Source organism: Psammomys obesus, unplaced genomic scaffold (genome assembly GCF_907164565.1).
Source record: "Psammomys obesus unplaced genomic scaffold, mPsaObe1.curated_primary_1811, whole genome shotgun sequence".
Taxonomy (NCBI): domain Eukaryota; kingdom Metazoa; phylum Chordata; class Mammalia; order Rodentia; family Muridae; genus Psammomys; species Psammomys obesus.
Window position 1 is genome coordinate 2,593,765 of NW_026589447.1, and position 9,002 is coordinate 2,602,766.

The following is a 9,002-nucleotide window of genomic DNA, read 5'->3' on the forward strand; positions in this document are numbered from 1 at the left end:
CCTCAGGATTGGAATATTGGCCTTCTCTAGCAACAGAAACTGTTTGTTTCCTAAAGGTATTCCCAGAAGTGAGTGGCGTGAGGAAGAGAAAACGCCAGAGCCACCAGGATAGGGAATTTGGGATCAGTAAGATGAGGTGTGGCAAAGGAGGACCATTAAGGTGATCTTTACCTGATAATGAGGACATCAAGATTCTGGTCAAACATGTACAACAGGTTTTTCTCACATTTGGACCATGAAAAAGAAACACAAAATCCTCATCAGGTGGAAAAGTTCAAATAGCTGGGATGTAACTCAGCTAGGAGAGTGTAGGCCTAGAATGGTAGAATACAAATCTGAAATCCTAGCATTTCAGAGGTAGAAGCAAGAAAATCAGAAGTTTCAGGTCACCACAGTGTGCTTGTGGATGTAGAAGACACCTTTGGGATGTTGAGTCTGTCATTCTACCTTCTGAGTTTCAGGCACCAAACTCCAGTCATCAAGCATGGCGGCTTTCACCTTTACCCACTGAGCCATTCAGATCCATTTAGCATCAGTCTTCCCTCCCTCACTTTCTTCCTCCCTTCCTTTTGGTTCAGCTTTCTTTTTCTTTTTGAAACAGGATCTTATATAGCTCAGGATGACTTCAAATACTGCTTATGTACCTAACGATGACCTCGAACTCTTGATCCTCCTTGTAAGCCCCTTGAGACGTGAGAGTGGTCTGTCCTTGTCCCAAGATTACTCCAATGGCCTAGGCTGGCCTAGCTCCTCGAGGTGCTCTCACGTGATCAGGCTTCCCCCCCCCCCCCCGCCCCAGACTATTTTAACTGTCTTTTCCAGCCCCTCAAGTTGCAGGCAGCCAAGCTCCGCCCTACAAAGAAAGGAGGAAGATAGACCCCCATGAGACCCACAGACTTGCCCTCCTTCTTACTACCACGCTGGTCATCAAGAAGCCCACCAGTGCATGTCCAGGCAGCAGGAGGAGCCACCACAATGTGAAAGTATGAGGTGGACAGATGGGGAAAAAAATAAGTGGAGCAGCTTGAGCATTATGAAGAGAGATAGCACTGGAAGCTCAAGGGTGGAGTGGAAGAGCCTGTTGTGAGTGGCCAGTCCTGCTACCTGGGGCCGTGGTGAGATCCCAGCCCAAGCTGCCACTGAAGGACATGTCTGGGACCATAGCTACACAGCAGCAGGGGTCATAGCCCATATTACCATTAAAGAACATGGGGACATCCCTGGTTGGGGCAACTGTCAAGGACCATGTGGATGTTCAAGGGCTGTACATTGGCCCAGCCACTCACTGGCTGAGGTACTCTGGAGAGCTAGCCCTACCTCTCACCAGAGGCAGCACTTGGTAGAGCAGACCCTGCACCTTGCTCAGGCAGCACAGTGGAGCTTGCCCTAGTGGCAGGGGTGTGGGTGAGCCAGCCTCAAGGACTTGAGCATTGGAGAGCTTACTCAGGCAGTAGGAAAAGCTGCCTACAGGGTCATGAGCTCAGGAGCAGTAACCCTGCCTCTCACCAGCTGCAATACTCAGGTGAGTGGGCCCTATGCATCACCTGGACACACAGCAGAGCTGGGACCTCAGGTGAGCCAACCCCACGGGCAAGAGCCCAGGAGAGCTAGCCCTGCCACTCATGTGCTATGAGGTGGTAGCATTGGATTTAGGCGTATTGTGCCTGATTCAAGAGACCCCAAAAGACCACCAGGAGTCGAGTCCGTTTCAAAACACATGAGGATCTTTTTATTACAAGCTATAGCTTGGACCCACACTCTCACAGATGCAACGGTTGAGAGTAGAGTGCCTAGTGCTCAGGTTAGGTGGTTGATTTGAAGATTCCAGTCCCTCTCAGCATGCCCAGAGCAGGGGAATTTCTGCTTGGCAAGTGTCTATTGGTTGAAGCACAAAAGGGGATGTTGCATTTTGAATTGATTGGCTATAGGAAGGTCCCCAAACCATTAACTGTCTGGCTTCTCTTGTTTGGCTGTCCTAGGGGAGAGGGGTGATCTGGATCAGTTTCCTAGCAACTCTATCTCCAGTGGCCCGGAAAGGAATGCAGTAAGGCTGGTTTCTCCCCGTAGGTGGCTGGACATGTCTCCACCTGTCTGGCCTTTGTTCAGGCTTGTGCTTTAAACTTTAAACCAATAACTCAAAAAACTACTTTTTAATTCATTGGTCTCTCAGGGGTGATTCCATCCCTCCTCCCCTCTCAACACATATGGTAGACCAGAGAGCTGGCCCCAAGGGCATGAGAGAAGGAGAGCTGGCACCAAGGACACTAGAGTGGGAAAGCTGGCCCATCCTCTCTTAGACTATAGCACTTGGGAGTCTGCTGCTATCTGTTTGTCTTCCTCCTTTGCTCTGCATAGTGTTAGGCAGGGCTCTATGTGTCTATGGCCTGCCTGTGCTGTGGGGAGGAAGGCAGGTCTGTGGGTGTCTTTCCGTGCCTATGCCACATGGCACGGTGGAAGGAAGGTTGTTGTCTTCCTCCTGTGCTGTGCTGATTGGATTTGATTTGATTTTTATGTGTCTTAGATATAAAACGGCTTTTGCCACCAGGACAGGCATCAAGCTAAGATGAACAAAGGACTGCCATCTGCTCTGCCCCTAACTGATATAAGAGCAATACTACCAGCAAGGTGTCTCTTTGTCCATTGCCAGGGGGGCAAGTTTTTTAAGTGACAGATTGCTTTGAAACTTTTGGTGGTGATAGTTGATCAATTATGCAAATTGAATTTTGTGAATATACTAAAATTAGTGATGAGTATATTTTAATAGGTCAAATTTTATGTTGAACAAAATATATCTCAATAAAGATATATAAAACCTAGAATTGTTTCAGTTTAAATATTATTTTAACATATTGGTTAGAAATGAAAGATACAAGTTCTCAGGTCTCTCAAATTTTTTTTAATATTTACAGAGCTGAGGGATATGTGAATACAACTGAGCTAAGCTGTCAATTTCCATAGATTTTTAAGGTCTTAAAATAGCAGTACACAGTTTGGTATCTTTTACCTTTAACATGTCCATTCATGGTATACAATAGCAATCTAAGCACACTTGAGTCTGAGGCAGGAGGGTAGAAAGCTTGAAGCCAGTTAAGGACTATATGGTGGGAGCCTCAAAAGGGACAAAATTTCATGTCAATGATATAGTAGTAAATGATGTAATATTTTAAACAGTTGGTTCATTTGTTCAACAGTCTAATGCTTCGTCATAGAATTCTTGGATAATCAACTCTCCCCACATCTTTGGGCTCAGTGGGACTTTCATGTGCAGGTATGTATGTAGGTGCTCTCTTCTATGGGCAACTGTGTATGGAAGCCAGGGGTTGACATCAGAATGTCTAATTAAATTGCTTCTCCATCTTACAGTTATTTTATTATTTTATTTTATTTCATTTCATTTCATTTTATTTTATTTTATTTTACTTTATTTTATTTTATTTTATTTTTGAGACAAGGTTTTTTGCTGAACCTGGAGCTTATCAGTTGGCTGGGTAATAAGTGGTTGTGATTGAGAAACCAAAGAATTAAAAATTATGTTTTGGGGGTATTGGTTTCAAGTTTAAAGCATAAGCCTGAATGAAAGCCAGCCAGGTGGAGACATGAAAGCCAGCCAGGTGGAGACATGTCCAGCCACCTAGAAGGGAGGAACTAGCCTTACAGCATTCTTTTTCTGCCCACTAGAGATACAGTTGCTAGGGAATTGGCCCAGATGGCCAGGACTGAACTGTTTATGGTACATAAAGTAAACCAATCATTTCAAAAGTCAATTTCCCTTACCCAGTCATGTAACACCAAGGCTTGGAGCCCCCCTGCTTGCAGTTTTGCCTTTAAGTTCCCCTAGACTGCTCTACCACACTTCTCCTCTTCACCAGGGCAGTTGCTGCAACCTAGGCTCTAGCTTGTATTAAACAAACCTTCATGTGTTTTGCAGTGGAGCCAATTCTTGGTGGTCTTTGGGGGTCTCACAAACTGGGCATAACAGGATATTTTGGTTTACACTACCTCCCACCCTCAGGGCTAGGATTACAGATGCATAACACCACATTCTGCCTTTATGGATTGGGTACTAGGGATCTGAACCAGGTCCTCTTGTTTATGCAGTAAATACTTTACCCACTGAACTGTCTCCTCAGCTTCTATGTTATGCAGAATTTTAATATTATTACAAGTTATTTTGTGGTATCTACAATCACACACACAGAGGTATGGAAAGAAGAGGGAGAAGATAGGGAGAGGGAAAGAGAGGGAGGGAGGGAATAAGAGAAGGAAGGAGAGGGGCTGCTCAAATTTGTGATCCCACCACTCAAGAGGCTCAGGCAGAAGGGTTACAGTGAGTTAGTTAATAGCCAGTCTGAGCTACACCGTGAGATTTCCCCATAACATCTATAACAACAACAACAAAAACAAACAAAAAACTCAGCTCTAAAAACAAGAAATAAAACAGGCTGGAGAGATGGCTCAGTCTGTAAATCCCAGAACTCATGTCAAAATGTTAGGAGTGGTGGTGTGTGCTTATAATCCCAGGTCTGAAGAGGTGAAGACAAGCCGGTCACTGGAGATTGCTGGCTTGCTAGTCTAGCCTAATCAATGATTAGGTCATTGAGAGATTCTGTTTAAAAAGAAAAGTAGTAAATAGTGCCTGAGAAATGACATCTGAAGTTGGCCTCTGGCCTTCATAAGCATGTGCACACATGTATACTCCTCACCCCTCACTACACACACCAAATAAAAACAAACACAGTGCACATATGGACACAATGGAACATATCTGTAATCCCAGCACATGAACTTTGCCGCTAGTTTGAGGGCAGCCTGGGCTATGTAGCAAGACCTTGACTTATAAACTCCCAAAGCAGCAAACAAATGAAACAAGTGGGCAAATTGATCCCCAAGCAGGTATCCCAATATAGTAGAAAGCCTGCTAGGGTTCTATAGTATAAGGCTGGGAAAGGGGGTATAAAATAGAGTAGGACAAAAAGATATTCATATTACTTTGCAGTCCCACAGACTATGAGAGATTGTAGTTTTCCTGTGAACACCAGCTTTTAAGAATTTCTTAAAAGCCAGGTGAAGTGGTACATGCTTATAGTTCTAGCACTTGAGAAGCAGAGGCATAAGCAGGCAGACCTCTGTGAGTTCAAGGCCAGTCTGGTCTACATCGTGAGTTCCAGGACAGCTAGAGCTACATATTGAGACCCTGTCTAGAAAAAAATAATTTCTTAAAGTTTTTTTTCCAATTAAAAATGGCATTTCAGTACAGAGACAGACTAGCACAAATCTAATAATGAGATTTTTGCTGAACTTGGTTGTTTAGGCTTGTAATCCCAGCCACTCAGGAAGCTGAGGTAGGAGCATGAGTCCAAGCCTGTACTGCCTGTACTGCTGAGTGAGTTGACGTTTAGTCAAAGCAACTCTTCTCAAAATGAAAATCAAACTGGTTGGTGGTGTAGATCAGAGGATACTTGATTAGCATATATAAAGCTGTGGGTTCTATCGCCAGTATGCCTGGGGTTGGAAAAAGGTGCTGTTCTTGCTCAGAGCTATTGAGGTAGAGTAGAAGTGAACTTTGGATATGCTATTTCAACTGTGTGAGGTTCAATTTCCACATCTGGAAAATAAGAATGATATAAATGCATCCTCATAGTTGCAGAGAACAAGTAGATGACTCTGACATAGCAAATGTTAATGTTTGGATTTGTTTTCCTTGTAGTATTTAACATTATTAACTTAAAGTTCAATTTGTTTTGAGACAGGTTTTTTTTTTAATTTTTCTTTACTAATTATACTTTATTCACTTTGTATCCCCCCCCCCCGTGGTTCCCTCCCTCCTCCCATCCCAATTCTTCCCTTCCTCCACCCTCTGCATGCATGCCCCTCCCCAAGTCCACTGATAGGGGAGGGCTTCTTTTCCTTCCTTCTGATCCTAGTCAACCTAAGACCTCTGCACAGATGTAGCCCAAGGCAGTTCAGTATCCAAGTGGGTTCCATTGTAATAGGAACAGGGACTGTCTCTGACATGAACTGATTGGCTTGCTCTTTAATTACCTCCCCCTGAGGAGGAAGCAGCATTACCAGGCCACAGAAGAAGACAACACAGCCCCTCTGATGAGACAGGGTTTTTATATAGCCGAGAACAGCCTGGAGCTCATGATGTGGATTAAGCTAATCTCAAATTTGTGGCAACCCTCTTCTGCTGTTCAAAAATGTCCCAAAGAAATCTAAAAATAATTAGCACAATTTGGTGGCCTTATCTAGTTCTCTGAGGTTGAAATGCAAATTCACTCACCATTCTTAACAAGGCTGTGTGATGCCAGCTTCCTTCCTGTGGTTACTGTCTTTATCATAGGGAAAACACACGTGATAGGGAAAGCATAACAGGCATATATTGAGGCTTTTCCAGGGTACCTTGCCTCGTCTTTCCCCACTTTGTGGTACTTTTGAGGTCCCCCAGACCTCATGAATGTTAGCAGCCACCCTACCACTGAGTTATACCCTTTGCCCATCTCTTCTTTAGACAACTACCCCAATGTCCAGCACCTGTGTGGTGTGTGTCCACTGCCTGTATGTTGTTCACTATGTGTTGTGTACGCACTGCCTATGTGGAAAGTGTACATTGCCTTGTGTGCACTGCCTATGTGCTGTATATGCACTAACTATATGGTGTTTGTCTGCTGCTTTGCGGTGTGTGTTCACTGCCTATGATTTAGGTTTACACTGTGTATGTGTTGTATGTCCACTGCCTGTGTGTTGTGCTTCCATTCCCCAAGTGGTGTGTTCCTACTGACTTATGTAAAGTGTTATCTTATAAAATTTCTGGCATAAAACTTACTTGTAAATTTTTGGAAAAGACCTGTTTATATTGCTTAAGAATTGTGTGTTAAAATGGCCTTTTTGAAACAGTCTCTCTTAATAGCTCAAGACTATCTTGAACTCCGTATGTATCCCATGATGCCTCAGACACTCTGCATTTGTCCTGCCTCAGCCTTCTATTTGCTGGAATTTCAGTTAAAGCTGCCGATATATACAGCTTTTTATTTCATCAGAAAGAAGGAGAGGAGGACCTCCCCTATCAGTGGACTTGGGGAGGGGCATGCATGCAGAAAGGGGGGGAGGGTGGGACCAGGAGGGGAGGAAGGAGGGGCTTATGGGGGGATACAAAATGAATAAAGTATAATGAATAAAAGTTAAATAAAAAATTAAAAAAAATTATGGTTCTGAGGATCAAACTCTCTCTGCTATTGAGATGCATTCATACCCTTCTGACCTTTGAGAGATGACATTAATAAGCTACTCAGTCTGCTCTTGGACTTGGGATCCTCCTCTCTCAGCCTCCTGAATAGCAGGCATGTGGGTCTGCACCACCATGCCAAGCTGTTAAGTTTTATATCTTGATATTTTACTGGGAGCATAACTGCACATTAGTCTGCAGTCAGTGTGACATATTACTCTGAACATCTGTCTTTTTACGGTAAAGGAAAGGGAATTAGAGTTAGAAAGCTGTTAGAAAAGTTATTTTTCTGATGTTATCTTTCTAGTCATTCTGTTAGTCAGATGCAATATGTTGTGTTACATGAATGAAAATGACCTCACACAAAGTATTGTGTAAATGCTGGTTATTGAATTACAATTGATTACATTATCAGGCTTAAATCAGACAAAAAGATGAAACTAGTATGAAAATAAGAATGCCACAATGGGGAATGGAAGTTGCCACTCAAGTCGGTAGTAAAAACTACTGTTGTGTGAGGACTATAATGTTTCAGCAAGTTTTAAGTGGAAAAATCCTATGTTAATATGTGAACCTTGATGCTGGTATTGTGAATTCCTCTACTAAAATCACCTTTGGAACTTTGTGCAAAGGTAGTGGTTTACGGCTGGGTTGTAGCTCAGAGTAAACGTGTGTGAAGATGTGAGTTCCTTCCATCCCTAGAACTGCAAGAAAAAAAAAAGTAAATGAAATAAAAACTCAGATTTCCCAAGGCTTTCCCCAGAAGTCTCCTGCCCCTACACATTGGTTTCTCTATCTCTCCTCTGCTCCTCTTTACTTCCCTCCCACTTCCCTTCCTCTCTGTGTTTCTCTTCCATCAATTGTCTTGGCTGGCCTGTAATTTGTGATCCTGCTGATTCCTGCTCTGGCATAGCCAGAATTTTATTCTCCAGCCGCCTGCCAGTAACCTTCCATTTAATTGTTCTTCATTATTTTCAGGCCCAAGCCCATATCTCAAACAATGTTATAGTATGCACCCCAGAAAACACCAGATGCAAAGTAGAATGCAAAGACCATTAGTAGAGAGCATTAAAACACAGGTTGTGTTCAGTCTGTAGTCAGTCAATAGATTTGTCTCCCCTCCATTCTTCCTCTTCTCCATCTTCTCTTCCCTTTTTGAGAGAGTTTTACTGTGCAGTGTGTGCTAACTTCAAAATTCTGACCTCTCTCTCTCAACCATTGTACTAGTGGAATTATGGATGTGTGCCACTACATCTGGCTCTACCTTCTGAAATAGCATAAAATGGAGTAGCACATTGGTCTGTGTTGAAATGGCAGGTGCTGACACTTTCTTGAAGTTTGAAAAGTTTAAAAAAATGTTCAAAAGTAATATAACAGTGTTTTTATTACCCCTATAAAGCTTCTTAAAACCAATACAGCTAACCCCTCACTCTATATTGTTGCTAATTTGGAATCAAATTGAACAAAAAGTACCCAGGTCTTTACCAATAAGTAGTTTTTGACATGGCTCTACTGGTGTGAAAGTGTACCGAAAACAAGGAATCCAATGAATTTTAAAAATGCTGGGTAAAGGTGTTTGCTGTGCATGCTTGGCCACCTGAGTTTGTTCTCTGGAACCCATATAAAGGTGGAAGGAAGGAAGCAATTCCACAAAGACATCCTCTGAACCCTACATGTATATGAGTGTGTGCCCCTGTGTCTGTGTATATACATGTGATCATGTGATGTGTGTGTGTGTGTGTGTGTGTGTGTGTGTGTGTGTGTGTGTGTGTGTGTG

General features: G+C 43.1%; 1 non-coding gene across 1 annotated transcript; it reads right to left on the bottom strand.

Annotated features, from left to right (window-relative positions):
• Nucleotides 1-2,508: 2,508 nt before the first annotated feature.
• On the bottom strand, nucleotides 2,509-2,654 carry LOC129675064 (small nucleolar RNA SNORA48). Its single transcript, XR_008719872.1, has one exon. It is a non-coding gene; the product is annotated as a small nucleolar RNA SNORA48 (small nucleolar RNA).
• Nucleotides 2,655-9,002: the final 6,348 nt, after the last annotated feature.